The following is a 17505-nucleotide window of genomic DNA, read 5'->3' as shown; positions in this document are numbered from 1 at the left end:
ATCAGTTTTGCTTTCAACAATAAAACATTTGTTCGCTCCAGAGTACAGCCACACTTTAAGCTGTCCTCACTGGAACTGGGGTCACGTATAGGCTAGAGATAGTACATCCTGCAGTACTATTCCAACAATACAAAATTGTCTATGAACAGTCCTGTTTAGCAGGACATCAATAATCAATGCAATATGTAGTGACTATGTGTATGTAATTATTTGAGACCTATTTTTCATTCAAGACATTTCAATAATCATGATGTACACATTTGTATCTAAATATAAGCACACATCTATAAAAATACACATCTATAAATTGCACATCTAGTTAGAAAATACACCTCTATAAAAATTCACATCTATAAAATCCACATTTATACTAATTCTTGTGTCAACTATAAACTATTATGTAACTGTTGAACGAATGTAAATATTAGTGAATCAACATTTTAAGATAATACATTTTTAATAAGAGTGACATGTGTGCTGTACGATAGTGTACATCTCACTGTTTGGCTTGATATTTAATTGTCCATGAATACTTGGCACATTTTGAGAGTGTCCATTAAAGTAGTCAGGCAAACATTCTTCTTGAATGGGAACGACATTTGCAGACCAAGATCAGCCAGAGCAACATCATTACATTGAGGCCAAATACCCCGACATCCGACAATAAAACCATGAAATTTTACAGTTTTACAGTTGGTAAGATCTTTGATTTGCTGTGATAGATCCTGATAGTATTTAACTTTACTCTCATACGCTAATTCAAGGGAATTCTGTGAGGTTTTCATAATGAATTGAAACATAAACCACTACAGCAGTACCATTTTTGGTGAACACTACATCTGGTTTTCTTAGATCACCTTGACTATTTTTAACATGAGGTTCCCTGTATGTCATCAACCCACACCTTTTTGCTCTATCAATTAGCAATTCCAACACATTGTTATGCCTTTTTATCCTTATGTCCTTGGTTTTAGGACATGCACCTGAAATATGTGAAATTGTTTCGCACACATCTTTGCAGTATCTACAAGTAGCAAATGTACGATTTCTTCCCCTAGTGATGGTTTCTCTAGTATACAGAACATTTGCTCTCACCATCAGCACAGCTATGTATTGATTTTCTTATATTTTATTATATTTGCTGATCCAAAAATTTGAGGTTGGATTACTTGCTAAGTATTTTATACCATCACCTTGGACAGGGAGATTTGTCAATTCCTCAAATTCCTCTTTCCTCCAATCATATGTTGCTACCAAATTCAATTAATGACTAAGAAATCTACTGTCTAAAATGTTGAGTTTGTGTGTTTTGATGATGCTATCAATTTTTCCATTGATTACTTCTCCTGCATACATGAATGAATGAGCTATGTACAGATCTGGAGCTTCCCTGAGATACAATAAGCTATTGACTTTGTTCAGACCAATTGTCGTACATAACTTTGGTATACTGAGGCCCCCAAAGGATCTTTTCGAATACAGGAGATCATCACGTGTGTATGCAGGTAGGTGTAGAAAATGTTTGACATACTATTTTATTGTTCGATCCAGAATGTTTAAAGTGTTAGCTTCTGTTCCTGTTATTTCCAGTTTAAATGACAGTTTAGGGATCAAATATTGACACAATATTACTATTTTCTGTTTTGGCTTAAGTGATAGACTGTCGAATATTTGAGCCCAGTCAACTAAAACTAGGCCTGGGCTAAATTTCCGTTCCGCTCGCGGAAATTGCGATAATTTGCCATTTTCGCGTTCCACGGAGAGCGCGAAAATGTCAAACTTTCCGCATTCCGCAGCTTAGCGATAATTTGGTTCTTGCTCGCGCTGTAAAATAATACATTTTCTCGCGATCGCCTTACCTGAATCCCCGCGTTCGCCGACAAGTTTTCCCGATCCGGTCGCGTTCTCCATGAGATGTTGGATTGTTGGTAGCCATTTGCGCTGTCTCGCGACAGTTCGCGCCCGCAGTAACGTCATGCGTCGCGCGATCACGTCTTTCTTCTCGTGATCATGCACCGCGAGAAGAGTGAAAACAAGATGGCCGCGCCCGCACACAACCGCATGGGTAAGTTGGCGAGCCGCGAACACGCAGAAAATACCGCGAACAGGCGGGAAAAAAACTTCCGCATCTTCGCGATATTTCCGCGTGTTTGCGGAGATTTTAAACATTTTCGCGATAATTTGCGAAAGTCGCTTTCGCAAATTCCGCCCACCCCTAACTAAAACCTCATTAATTTTGTTGTTGCTTGAATGGCCGGTGTGCCGGTCTCCTGGATGAATGTTTTCAATTTTGAGTTTTTCAAATTGCCATGGTTTACAGTTGTTAACCAGGATCTTATCTTTATGGTGACATATACAATCCATGTGTTTTTTTCACATTAAGTTTCAAGCCTGTTGCTTTACTGAATTTGTCAATGATTTTCTGATTTGTACTCATTCCTTCCCAGGTGTTGCTGAGTACTGCGATGTCATCGGCAAAGGCAAGAGCGGTGATTTGCTTAATGAGACCATCGGAGCCGAATGTGAAGCCCTTGCCGTCTTTCTGAAGATCACAGATCAAAGGATCCATGGCAATGTTAAACAACAGTGGGGATAAAGAGTCACCTTGCTTAACTCCCGACTTCATTATTATTTCTGGAGTTGCTTCATTGTTTTTTCCCTTGAAAAATGTTGTTGAGTCAGTGTATAAGTCTTTTATTATGTCTCTGATGCATGATGGAACTCTGTGTCTTTCAAGACTCTGTAGAATATGACCATGGCTGACAGAGTCAAAAGCTTTTGAGATATCTATGAACACAACTGCCAACGAGATTCTGTTCTTTCGTTCCCCTTTTATAATGTTTTGCAGAAGAGTCAGATTTTCGAGACAACCGCTCACCTTCATGAAGCCTTTTTGTCTCGTAATTATTTCAATGAAAAATGTGAGTCTTTTAGTTAATATTTTCGAGAACAGCTTCATGAATGACGTACCGATGGTAATTGGACGCCAATTACGTATTTTTTTGAGTTTGCTAATCGGTACATAGGTATTAGTATTGTCCGGTCCTTTTTAATATTGTCTGGTACTCATCGATAACCAAGAAAATAAGATTCTGGGCAGCAGTCTTGGTTGCCTGCTATGCGCTTTATATAAGCCATTCAGACCAATCTTATCAAGCCCCACGGCATCCTGGCTTATCCAGCTGCTTTCTTTAAATCTGATTCATCGAAGGCTTTAGTTATTTCGAGCAGTGTAATTTCTTTACACAGACTTCCAATTTCCCATTCATCTGCTATCTGATCAATTGGGATGAATTTGGGATTTTGCTTGTTTTCTTTTTCAATTATGTCTTTATAATATTGGAAGATTTCATCAGCACTGATTTGGCAGGTGGCATCTTCTGCCCCATCAGTGATTATCCTGGCAATTTTCTTTTTGTCTTTTTGAAACATTGCCTGGTATTCTTTGTAGCTGCCCTTTGCTTTTGCATAATTTTTCTTGTGTGTCCGATTGAGCCTTTCATTTTTCTTATCTTTCTTTGATATCTTGTTTTGTATAGAGGCAATCTGTTGCTCCTCTTGAGCAGAGTTCATAGGCTCATTATTGGGTTCGCTCGTTGATTCGGTACCATTGCTGCTACAGGACTTATATCATTGGTGTTTTCTGATATATAAGTCACTATCTCATCCATCAGATCCATAGCAGCATCGTGATGCTGGATGTTTTTGGTGTACTTCTCGATTTCTGTGATTCTACCATTCAGTTCATCAAAGTTTTACATTTTTGGCGCTCGTTTCCGTCTCTGCGCCTTTCTGTTGTTACTTCTACTGCAATCTCTGGTTCATCGCAGGAGTCATTCTCAGAGATATTGGATGCTTGCAGTACATCCTTTGCCCATTTTTTGATCTTATCTCTTCTATCTCTTCTTTTTACTGCAATTTGTTTACTATTTTTATTGTCAAAATGCGGAACAATCAACGCATTAATGTTTCTCTTGTTCTCATACACTTTTTCCAATTCTGCTAATAGCAGTATTTCTTTCTGTGATCATAGTTTTGATGGTTTGCTGCTTGCTAGAGCTGCTAGTCTAGCCTCATGTTGCGCTCTTGGATGCGCGTGTCGAGCATGTTGTGAAACTCCAATCTTTGTTCCAAATCTGAGGTCACTGAAGCTGCATAGGAGTGGCAACACTCCTTTTTGAGGTCTTCCTTTACATTTTGCATAATGGCATGCAATATTCTGTCATGTCAAAAGATACTTTATTCGACAAATCAATGCCATAAAAGTGAATAAATAGGAGGAAACATTTCATCAAAAAAAGACATTGCTTTACAAATGACAAATAAATGTAACGTTTTGTAAACCAGAAGATAAAGTTAAAATTATTGGCTAGAGCAGAGGGTTTCATATAAAGTGTAGAGTGCCAAATTTATATTACTATACAAGAAGCAAGTTAAAATTCCTAACTGGGGCAGGTGATAACGTATAAAATATTGAATACTAACTGGTGGAGTACAAAATACTACATTCACATTATCATAAACAATTGGACAAATATTAATATTTAAGAGGTTAATTTTAGTACTCACAGAATAGTAGACACTACAATTTAAAATTACTAAATAGAACAGGGGGTATCCAGTGACATGCAAAATGCTGTAATATAAAGTGCAACGTGCTAAATTTACAATTTAAATAACAGTAAACATTCAAGTAATCATGATTACATATACAAAAAAGATGATTTGATAGTAATTGTTAAAATGATAACTTTTTTCTATATCTAATGGCTCCTGATAAAAAACTTGCTACCCCCAAAACAGACCATAGGTGAAGATAGCATTTGGAGGTATAGCAAAGCAGGCCTAACTTGAACAAAATGGCAATCTTTAAGAAGGGGAAGTATAAATCTTTTACTCAGCTGAGCATAAAAATCACAGAAAAAGATAAAATGTAAGGTATCTTGTTCTGAAAAATCGTCACAAGGACAAGGTTTACGAGTACTTTGTTTCGAAAAACCTTGTGGGACAGCTAAAAATCAAGGGATCAAGTGTAATCGAAATCTTGTTAACAGAAAACGATGAAAAACATTATTTACAATAAGTAAATATGGTTGAACTTGATAATGCAAAGGTAATGTGATATATCTTCTAACCGTTGGTTTTATTAGCTCCTTTTCCTCCCCGGGCCTGCGGGACCTCGTTTGGGCACCGTGCCATGCAGCAGGACCGAGGACGTAGCCTGGGGTGGGAAGGCCGCACTCCCAGGGGCCCCTGGACCCAGCCCAGCAGGGGGAGGCCCACCGGACCCCATCTGGGGGCACCTGCCACGCGACAGGCCCAGGGAAGGAACCAGGGCTGGGGCGGCATCCTGGCTTATCCAGCTGCCGGCTGAGGACCGCTAGGCCGTGAGGGGTCCCAGAGTACCCTGTCCCTAGTAATCCGGAGCAAGGCTACCCCCCTTTCTGGTAACCTGTGCGCACTGCAAGACGGAGGGGACCATAGGCCTCAGACGCGCCCGACCTCCTGGAGGCCTGGGTTGGATCGGGGAGGCAAATGAGCCCTCATCGGGACTTCCAGGCTGGCCCGGCCATCTGCTCGCCCTTATTGGAAAGCATTGAGTGTGACCAGATGGCCGAGGGGACGGTGCAACCAGATGGCCGGGACCTGAAAGGACTCACGTCTTCCCGCCCGAGCCTTCGCGGTAGGGCTCCCGCCTGCCCATGCAGGGCTCGGGGGGCTCCGCTTCCCGGGGGCTCGGGGACCCCTAACAGAGGGGAGAGGTGTGACCAGATGGCCGGGACCGAAAGGACTCCCATCTGCCCACCCCGAGCCTTTGCGGTAGGGTTCCCTCCTGCCCATGCAGGGCTCAGGGGCTCCGCTTCCAAGGGGTTCGGGGACCCCGGCTGGGACTAAAGCCTGGGGAAGGACCACCGGAGCTCTCGGGCCCAGAAGCCCAGGGGATGACTGCCCGGGAACCGGGGAGCCCGTCCCGGGCACTTTGCCATGCCACGGGCCGGAGGAGAGAGCCCCGGACGCCTAGGGAGGTGTTGCCCGGGCATATCCCATTTTGTCCCTGGCAGAGATCTGCCAGCCCAGGAGGGGTGTCCTGGCATACCCTGCCCCTAGTAATATTGAGGAAGCCTACCCCTCTTTCTGGGAACCCGTGCGTACCGCAAGGCTCAGGGGACCCTAGGCGCGAATGTGCCCAACCTCCTGGATCCCTGGCTGGGATCCTGGAGGCAAATGAGCCCTAATCGGGACTTCCAGACCGGCCCGGCCATCTGGTTGCCCCATCGGAAAGCATTGCGCGAGACCAGATGGCCAAGGGGAGAGGTGCGACCAGATGGCTGGGACCGAAAGGACTCCCATCTGCCCACCCCGAGCCTTTGCGGTGGGGTTCCTGCCTGTCCACACAGCGCTTTGGGGCTCCCCTTCCCGGGGGCTCGGTGACCCCGGCTGGGACTCAAGCCCGGGGAAGAACCACCGAGCTCTCGGGCCCGGACTCCCGGGGGATGACTGGCCAGGAACGTGGAGCCCATCCCGGGCACCTTGCCACACCACGGGCTGGAGGAGGGAGCCCCGGATGCCTAGGCAGGTGTTGCCCGGGCATAACCCATCTGGTCCCCGGCAGAGAACCGCCGGGCCGGGAGGGGTGTCCCGGCATACCCTGCCCCTAGTACTCCGGAGGAAGGCTGCTCCTCTTTCTGGGAACCCGTGCGCACTGCGAGGGGCTGCAGGGCTGCAGGGCTCAGAGGGGCTCAAAGACCCCATGCTGGGCCTCAGGCATGGGGAGGCCCGCAGGCACTCCTGGGGCCCTGCAACCCGGGGGAGGACTGCCCGCGACCCATGGAGCCTTGCAGGTCTCTGGGGCTCTGCACCAGGGACCCTTGTCCCTGGCAGATGGACACTTGGCAGGCCACAGGATGGGGGCTCCCAAACCCCAGGCCCTGACCGAAACTCAGGCCCCGGGGCCGGTCCCTGCTTCTCAACCCAGCCAGGCCGGAGAGATCGGGGAGCCTGCCCAGGCACACGGACCCTCAGGACGTGCACTCGTTTTCCACACATTTTTTTCCAAAATTCTGCGTAGTGGTGCTACGCCAACTATGCCCAGCCCTACTCTAGGCCCCAGAAGTCTAGTGAGGAGGGGGGAATTGCCTGCTGCTGTAGCTCACCAGAAGGTGCTTGCTTTAATATCAGTCTGGTCCTCCCACAGTGTGGTAGAGAAACTACAGCAGGTGCTGGGCCGCGGACTCCAGGCCCCAGAAGCCCCGTTAGGAGGGGAGACTGCCTGCTGCTGTTTGGCACCAGGATGCAATGCCTTAAGAATTAGCCTGGTCTTCCTGCAGCGCGGGAGAGAAATTACAGCTGGTTCTGGGCCAAGTGTTGGGCCTCAGACTCCCGGCGTGAGAATTTCCCTGAGGAGGGGAGACTCCCTGCTCCTGTTGTGCACCAGGAAGCGCTTGCTTTAAAATCAGCGTGGCACTCCTGTAGTGACAGATGCGCATGGGACATGCCTGGGTGTGTACCAGGGCAAAGACTGGACAAACACAGACCCGTCCTAGCCCTTCATTGATCGAAGGAGACTGGGATGAGCCCCCTTCCTTAGGTCCCTGGTTCCTGCTCTCTGGTAGGCGTTGTTTTGATCAGCTGAGAAGATACTGTGTGTCTTATACTTTCTTCTTTCACCCTCTTGTTTCCCTCGTCGTCTCATGTGTCTGTGGGGAAATGGGGAAAATGAAGGCCAGTCCTGTGGCTACTACAGGCCCTCAGATCCAACCATTCACAACAATAGAGCATTTTTGGTGCAGGCTATAAATGTGATTTCCAAAGAGATTCATGTGGCCGAGCGGTGGCTCTCACTTATAGCTAAGGAGCGTGCCTCATCCTTGCTATCTATACTACACGTGCTTTCCCCCTCTACCATTGTCCACAATGCCAGCTCTGATGTCGAGCAATTGTACCCCACAAGGAGACCTGCGGCAGTGAAGGGCATCATTACACCGTAGACAAGGTCAAACAACAATTATTCTGTTTTAGTCAGGCTCTAGCACATAGACAAAACATACATATGGAGTGGTTGTTGGGGAACACATACTCTTTGTCACATGGGTATGCACAGACAGGCAAATACCCAGAAGAGATTGCTACTTTACCTGAGATGTAGAACCATCACCTGTGCATGCTAAGGTACGAGGTCTGCTGCAAACACCAAGAGATCTTTAGATATATAATCACTTTGCTTCTGTAGAAGGGGAGGAAGTTAGTTTACCCTTTGTTATACAATGACAGCTCCTGTTATGATTTATGAATTACTTACTTTGCTGACCGTATTTGCATTAGGCATCTTCTTACTTATTGTGGTACACATACTACATACTAGAGCATGATACTTAAAATAAATATTTTAAACTTTTCTTGTGTCTCTGTCAGATTTTAAAATGGACAAGTATGAGTGTGAGAGCAAAAAGGTGTGTTCTTGCACTCTGATTCCTGGAAGGGTTGGTAGTGTTATGTTCTGTGATGTCCATTCACTTGTTCTTCTGTGAGTTAGTAGGAGGGTAAGTGAGACACTATAGCTAGTCGGTCCCGGGCTCATGGGTACTAAGGTGGTAGGATAACTCAGTCCCTTCCTACTAAGGTTCTATGATCCCCAGCATAGTTCTGTGATTTCGCAGAATCCCTGCAACATGGCACCCAACATTTTGTCTGGTACTTATTTGTGGGACCCCTGAGTAGAGCTTGTGCTCATCCACAATAACCTTGCATCTTTACACAGTGACGTCCTTGGTATGGGGGCTTTACCTCGTCAGTTTGTAGATACTTCCTATTGCTGTAGGTTTTTCAAGCTTGGATTTTAAAAGGTTAAAACCAACTTTTGTGCTGCTGTTTGAATCCATTACGTTTCCATATGGCTGAGCTACTTGCAATTCAGGCTCATTGCCGTGGGCGGTTACTTAACACTTGTTACAGAATGGAGTCCCTAATGCGGGGTCTCCAGTGGTTTTCATGGTTGGGGCGGACCCTGCATGCAGCTTCATGGTTTATTATCTCCATTATGGGCAAACAACCGCTTAATTGTGAAGACTTACCATATTTTTGCTTACTGGTCTGGTCCCACCCTTGGCAGACTGCAGCACTTGGTGGACGGTGTTCGCTACAGCATATAGACTTTGTTATGGCACCCTGCTAAACCTGGAACCATTGGGGTGGGACTCCCTTCCATTTATTTGCTGTTGCCTCCTGTGTTTTTGCTATGTTTTTGCTGGTCTAGATGCTTTGGGCACTTTGCCACTGCTGTTCAGTGCCAAAGTGCAAGTGCTCCCTATAGTACATTGGTGTAATGGATTAGTGACTCCATGATTGGCTATTTTATTTACTTGTCAGACCCTAGCACAGTGCACCATGTGTGCCCAGGGCATGTAAATCAAATGCTGCTGGTGGGCCTGCAGCATTGGTCGTGCCACCCACAGAAGCAGCTTATAAAGTGTAGGTCAGGCCTGCCATTGCAGAGCCTGTGTGCAGTCTGGCACTGCCATGTTGATTTGGCAAGTGCACCCACTTGCTAGTCCCTAAACCGTCCCTTTCCTACATGTTAGTCACCCCTATGGGCAGGGTGCATTATATGTGAAAGGTAGGACATGCCCTGGTGTGTGTGGCATGTCCTGATAGTGAATTACAGCCAATTTTGTTTTTCACTATTGCAAGGCTACCTGTTCCCATAGGCCAGAATGGGCAGTTTGATTATAACATCTTATAATCCTAACTGACCCAGGGAACAAGGTAGAAAAACGAGTTTAGTATGCCTGAACTTGTAATGTTAACATACATCTTTTAGTGTGGGTGATTTTTACATTCTGTGTTTGAAAATACCACTTTTAGATAGTAGGTATTTTCTTGCTAACCATTCAGTATGCCTCTGCTAGGTTTGTGAATTCCATGTCTGGTTTGTGAGTGATAGGGGGCTGGAGAGGGCTTTCGCTCCAGCAGTCTGATGAGTCAGGGCTGGGCTGAAGAGGACTTACATTGAATAGAGAGTAGGGGGGGGAGATTTCCTTTCACTTGCCTGAGACTACATAGAATAGAGAGTAGGGGAGGAGATTTCCTTTCAGCTACCTGGGCAAGGTCTACTTTCAACAATGCTGTCTCCACCTCCTACCAGGAAGCAGCACCAGGGAGGAGAGAACTGGTTTTGACTAGGTGCAGACACTATCTGCCTTCAGAGAACAAAGGATTTAGTAGTATAAATATTGGGGCCCAGACCCGAGAACTTTAGATCACTTCTGGGAATCAAGACAAACCTTTGCCAAGGAGAAGGAGAGAAACCAAGCAAGCTGAAGGAGGAGACTTCCCTTGTGCTGTGTGCTATTTGGGGTTGGCCTGCAGTGGTTACTTATTGCCAAGGAAAGGAGAAAAAGGAACTTTGTGTGTACTTTATCATCTTGAAGAAGATCCACAAGGGCCTGAAGCTGAGTTTGCCTCCTGTTCTGAAGTCTCAGGGACACAAAGACTTCACCACCAGCTCCCCTGAATTTCTTTGCTGGGAATTCTGGATGCAGAGAGGTGCCTGCTGCTGTTTAGAGACTGTATGTTACTGGGAGCTGGAAGCGCGACGCAACGAGGAAGAAGCGTGTTGCCGTGGCAGCTGTCGCTGTCGCATCGCTGAAGAAGCGTGCCGAACCGCCGCAGCTGTTTTCCGCTGCATCACCGTAGAAGCAGGTCGCATCACCGGAGAAGCGTGTCGCGACCGCAGTGGTTGGCGTCGCATCACCGGAGAAGCGTGCCTCAGGTCCGGTCACGGCTGCAGAGTTCACCAAGTTCGCTGCACGCGGTCCGGCGTGCACACATCGCATCCAAGTTGTCGCATCACATCGAAGACACGATTTTGTCGCATTGCACCAGATCGTCGCATCGCATCAAGGCGCAATCTAGTCGCATCGCAACCGGAACGCAGTAAGAAACAGACAATTTGCCTCCTCTCCGGTAAGGAACAGACGCATCACCTCCCCTGCGCCACAGTAAGGAACAGGTACGTCACCTCCCCCGAAGCAAGGAACTGACGCATCGCCTTCCCTGCAACCTTTTTGTTTGTTTTGCGTGACGCATCCAAAGTACTTTGAGAGTAAAGTGTCACATTTACCATCTACATTGAACTAAGCTATTTCTACCATTTTAAAGTCATATTCTTGATATTGTATTGTGGATGTTTGTCTTTTGGTCTTGTGTTAAGTTTAGTAAAGATTATTTATTTTTCTAAACTGGTGTGGTGTCCATTTGTAGTGTTTTCGCTGTATTAGTTTATGTGTTCACAAATGCTTTACACAATGCCTCTGAGATAAGCCTGTCTGCTTGTGCCAAGCTACCAAGAGGGTAATCAAGGGTTATTTTAGGAGTGTATTCCCCTTTTCCTGACTAGAATCAAAGGTCCCTATTTGGACAAAGGTGCAAACCATTGTCAACTAGAGACCCCCAGTTCTAACACACCCCTTCGATGGGCGTTCTAACGAATGTTCTCAAACATGTACAGAATGAACATGGGGCAGGTCCTGCACTGGATTTTGGGGAGAAAGCTAGTTGGTAATTTTCCCGTAGTTTCTGAATTGATTCTTTCTAATGTTAAAGGTGAAGCAGTGTCCTTGATTATATACCATCAACTTATTGCTGTGGCCGCTGATGACCGCATGCATGAGTTGCCTGTAATTACCTCTGAGGTTTATACATCTTTGGGATGTAATAATATGTTGTCCAGACCATCTGCACAATCTTTGGGCAAACCTCCTCCTGAAAAGAAATGTCTGGTTTTCCCTAAGAAATCTTGGGATAAATCACGACAACAACAGCAGAAGCTCAGGTCTCGTGGCAGCTCACCACCAACGGTTCCTGATCCTCGTTCTCCTTATTTCTTTCAGGAATCATCTGATCAACAGTATGAGAGAGGCAGGCGACAGTATTGCAGGCAAGGCAAGTGCGTGCTGCCTGAAAAGCAAACGCAGCGCTCTTTTGACACTAAAGTCAAGAGAAAGGAACCACCTCCGTACAGAGCACCCTTCCAAAACAAGAAGGTTCCTGCTTTAACAGCTAAATATTGCCCAGTCAGCGAGAACCCTTCTCCTGGACAGGAGTTGGGCGGTGACCCTCCTCGACAGCGCAGTGCAAGTCACCGTAGTCACCAGACACTCCACTGCTTTCTGGAGGCAAGAGCAACTGAAACCTTTGTTACGGTTGAGACCGTGGATACCCGTGTTCCACCTCCTGATAGACTTTATCATTTAGACTCTCAAGATTGAAGGTGATATTGAGTGCGCCATTAATGCTATTTTTTGGGACAATTTGACTACTTCATATGACATTTTATTGGTGGTGGTAGATTGGCTTCCCTCCTTTGTTCTTGCTTGTCCTTGTGGGAAAGATATTCCTCTCTTCTTTTTCACATCCCGTCCCTGAGTAGTCGCAGCATGCTTTTGCTTCCGAATGGGTCCTTGAGTTGGCTCCTGCCCTATAACGCAATCAGGTTGGTTGAGATGTGAACTCTCCACAACATGTTATTCCGATTCGTTCCAACCCTCAACTGCAGCCTCAATATTCTATTAAACATCCCACAAAGGCATCTGTTCAAGTCATTCTCAGTCAGTACAGTATCAGGGTATTCTTGAGACCTGTGTCTCCTCTATGAATAATCCTATTTTTCTGGATAGAAACCTGACAGTTCTTATCGCATAGTCTTATATTACAGATATTTGAATAGTCATACATGCACCTTTGTAGTGCAGAACACCCACAGTACGGCCCTGATTAACAATAAAGTCCGTAAAAAGTTTAAAACAATGCTGGACATTTCAAATGGGTTTTTTAGTCACAACTTGGCTCCAGAGAGCTGTGATTTGTCCGCATTTACTGCCCACAGTTCCCAGAGACGATACACTTGAATAAAGCATGTTACTACGCATGCTATCACATCGCGTTCCTTTACAACATGGTCGTTAGAATGCGATACCTTTACAACGCTAATCATTAGATCGACTTGCTAAAGGTGGCGCCCTGGACTTAGGAATAGTATCATTTACTATTCCAACTCCAGCCTGCACAACAGTAGGGAAGGTGTTGGAATAGTAAATTATACTATTCCTTATGTTAGCGCGCCCCCTACAGCAAGTCGATCTAATGACTTGCGTTGTAAAGTCATCGCATTATACCAACGCGGTCTTTGTAACAACCGCTTTGTAAAGGAACTCCAATGTGATGACTGTGTTTTAAACGCTGTCTCCCATACACTTGTTTACCCATGGGATATAAGAACAACCCCGGTGTTTTTGCAGCACGTATCGTGTCCCTTTTACATGATATTATCCTTGACACTTTGTCCTATGTCGATGACATATATCTTCCCGATGATTAATTAAATCTGCATTTGGTGAGAGTGGATCATATTATCACGAGTCGCTGAACTTGGTTACAAGTTCTATTTTGCAAAGTCTCACATTGCGTTTCTTGTTATCCTTTTTCTTGGTAATGAATCAACTCATAAGGGAAGATGTTTGGCTCCCAATTTTTTTGAGAATTATGAGCAATTGCAAACACCTTCAACCCTCAAAAAATTGCAGTCTCTGCTAGTTTTTTAAAATTTCGACAGGGTTTACATACCTGAGTACGCTCAGTGAATTAAAACTCCTTATGCTTTGATACACCTGACTTTTTCTGCTTCCTCCTGGCTTCCTGAACATACTGCAGTCTTACTCAGCGTACAGTCTGATCTACTTGCTACGCAGTTCTTAAAGCCCAGGCTTAACAACACTAATTTGGTCATCCAGATAGATGCGGTGCAATTGGTTTTTACTTATGTCACATTCAATGAGGGTGGCACTGTTCCTACTGCTTATAAATCGCATCTTTACACTCTTGCTGAGATGTGTTTTTCATCGATGAAAATGTTTTTTACTTCAGTGCAGTTGGCCATCCTTAAAGAACAGCCTCTCACTCTAGGTAAACACATCTTTGTCGTTTCACCTGTGCCTGCCTTCGAGGCAGTCACAAAAGCTAGCGTTCCCAATTCTAAAGACCTTCACCCATGTTGGATTCAATAGACTATGTCTTTGACGTCTATTGATGTTTCCTTTGTTTTTGACCCTTCACTAATAACACAAGAGTTTCATAAAAAATAACATGTTCATTCTCTGCCTTCTACGTTGCTTTCTCTTGGTCAGTATATATGTATCATTTACACTGACGGTTCAGCACAACCAGCCATTGGTTCTAAGCAGACTTATTCTGCAGCTTGCACTATAGTAGTGGGCACTATGATCGATGGAGTTTTCCACTCCACTTTGATTCATACTCCGTCTCTAGGTGACTGTACGACACAAGTGGATAAGCTGAAAGCGCTGCTTTTGGCTCCCAAGCATTCTGATCCTGAGTCTTTCAGCCTAGTGGTGGGTGATTCTTTTTACTGTGTACAATCATGCAATAACAATTTACACTTTTAGAAGCAAAATGACTTTTGGGATTCAAAAGGCAGCATATTAAAGCATAAAATGCTGTGGGTAAAGTTGGCCTACCACTTACACATGTTGTACATACATTGGGTCATCAATGTGTGGGAGCACACTCTATTGGTAATTTAATTGCTGATGAAGCAGCCAAATCTGCAGTGGGCACGACAAGAGTAGTTGTGTTTAAGCGTTCTATGACTAAAATTGATGATGACATCTTGGCTGCTAAATCCGCATGTTGGGAGGGAAAGGCTTATCCTAAAGGTTTTCCTTCTGAATATTAACTCTAGGTAAAAACTCCGCTCCCCTCATGGAGTTTTTGGAGTTTTGGCAACTCCGCGTTCTGTGTCGAATGCAGAGTAGCTGAAAAACTCTGCACTCTGTAATGGAGCGGAGTTTTTTTGTGTTGGTGCACCCTGAAATGCGTTTTTGCGGGAGCGACTTACCGGGTGCCTCTGATCACCAATGAGATATTCCTAGCTGTTCTCAAGCACCACGAGATTTGCTAGGCATCCACATGGTCCCACAAGAGTTTGTGGTTGCTAACACGTCATTTGAACGCGCCAGCGGACTTCTGGCGGGGTTTTGTGAAGAATGCGACCCTGAATGTGCAGGATTTACTGCAACTGCAATCTGGAGAAGGTTCTCTCCAAGAGCAGCATCATATCCTTCTCAAAATGACAACTTGGAGCAAAAAAACTCCTCAAATTGATATTTGGCTATACTTTTATGCAAGGAGTCCTTATTCTCTTTTTATTTATTTGCTTATTTTTTCAAAAGGAAGGAAGTGCCCTAGAGCCTCCAACTTTTTGTTCCTCTACAGCAGGCTCCTACCAGTGCATTGTCCATTTAGTGGTCACTTTCCATTTGGATTCGGAGCTGGAAGGATCACTCTTTGTTTCTGCTGCATAATATATCATTGGATTTGAGGACTTTTAAATTGAGATTTCACAAGTAAGTTGGAAAACTGGTGTTGTTTGTTTGATTCTTGCCATGCACTTAGATTTATTTGTACTTTTTATTAATTTAAAAAAATATATATTGTGGTGTGTGGCCTCTAGTTTCAGTAGGGGTTAGTTGTTTCTTTGTAGGTAATTGTTCTTCTTTTATAAAGGAAAGATGTTACACAGTTCACTACATTTTCTCAATTTAAAAAAAATCAAGTTTCAATATTTATTTAATTCACTATGTAGCCAATAGGCCTTTCTCAGTCAGTAGGCCTAGAGCTAGTCATAGGTGCATGAAACAACAACTGTTTCTGTGGTGTCTGTTGAATTTAAACATCATTTAGGGCATGGATGGCTTTGGATTGAAATACAAAATGTGTTTTTTTTGGTATTTCATTTTTGTTTTCATGAGATGTGTTGTTTAGCATGCCCCCTTTGTCCAGCCAGTGTGTCAGTGTATTTGTATTATTAGGCCCCAGCATTTGCCTTGGCTCCCCATGTGGCCTGGGGCCATTTTGTAAAATCTGTGTCCATAGGCCTGTTTGTGTTCATTGTTTTCCAGGTCTCCTGCTGGTTGTCGTGACCATGTGGCTGGTGGCCATTTTGTGGAGGCAGCAAGTGTGCCTTTTTTGCCATAGACCTGCATGTCTTCCCTTTGTTCCCTTTGGCTTATTGCTTCTTGTTGTGGTGGCCTGGCCATGTGGCTGGTGGCCATTTTGTGAGGGCAGCCAGTGTGCTTCTTCCATAGGGCTGCATGCCTTCTTTGTGGTGGCTATATCTTCTTGCTGGTTGTTGTTTCTTCTTTTATTCAGCAAAAATGTAGCATTGATTTGAATTGATTCAATATATTTCTTAGTCTGCCAATGGGTTTTCCAGCCAATAGACCCAGAGCTACTCATGGGTGCATGAAACAATGGTTTCTGTGGTGTCTGTTGAATGCAAACATCGTTTTGGCCATGGCTAGCATTGGATCAAAATACAAAATACATTTTTTGTGGTATTTCACTTTCTTTTCATGCATGTTAAATTAATTAAATGCCTTTATTGGATATGTGTGGTTGTGACTTACAAGCCTTTTTAGCCCGTGGATTTTTGTTTTTGGCATTGTTGCATTAAAGATATGTTGTTTAGCAAGCATGCCTCCTTTGTGTGGTCAGTGTGGGAGTGTGTTTGCAAGTAGGCCAGCAATGCATTTGCCTTGGTCCCCAGGGCCATGTTGCAGGCCATTTTGTAAAGTCTGTGTCCTCCTTAGGCCTGCTAGTGTTCATTGTTTTCCAGTCCTCCTGCTTGTTGTTGTGATGTGACTATGTGGCTGGTTGCCAGTTTGTGAAGGCAGTCAGTGTGCTTTTGCTATAGGCCTGCATGTCTTCCCTTTGTTCCCCTAGGCTTGTTGCTGCTTGAACTTGTGACCTGGCCATGTGTCTGGCATCCATTTTGTGTGTTCAGCCAGTGTGCCCCTTTACAATATGCGTGCATGGATGGTTGATCAATGAGATAAGCAGCTTAATAAATTAATAATTAGACACTTGAGGGTAAATTTGATGTTTTACTTATTTATAAGTATTTATTTGTTTTTCATTTTTATGTTTACATTTTTCCATTTTGTTTAATTTTTTTCTTTTTATATATAAAAGTAACATAATTTGGCATCAATGAACCATTAACCCCATGTCTGCTATATGACGTGCACAACAGTATTCATTGTCTAGGGGATTGTTCCATTCCATTGTCATTTTTCAGCTGCAGCTCCCTCAGTGCTGCATCCCTGCAATGTGATGCACATTGCCAAACCATTACATTTGTATATTTGTTATTATTATTCTTTCCTATCCTTCCTGACTTTACTGTACTGTACCGTACACCATAAAAGCCCTAGTTGTTGTCAAAGTCTCACAAATGGTTAGTGTATTGGTAATGTATTTAATCACTGAGGTAACACTAACTAGTGTAACCACACACTAAATTATATATAATAATATTTGTTGTATTACTAACTATTGAACTACAACAATGCCACATTTTATTGATGTTCTTCTTGCTTCTTTGCTTTTAGATGCAACAAGAGGAGGAGGCAACATCACCCATTTTACTGC

This window comes from Triturus cristatus, chromosome 10 (assembly GCF_964204655.1).
Source record: "Triturus cristatus chromosome 10, aTriCri1.1, whole genome shotgun sequence".
In the NCBI taxonomy this organism is placed as follows: domain Eukaryota; kingdom Metazoa; phylum Chordata; class Amphibia; order Caudata; family Salamandridae; genus Triturus; species Triturus cristatus.
Note: the sequence above shows the minus strand (reverse complement) of the source record.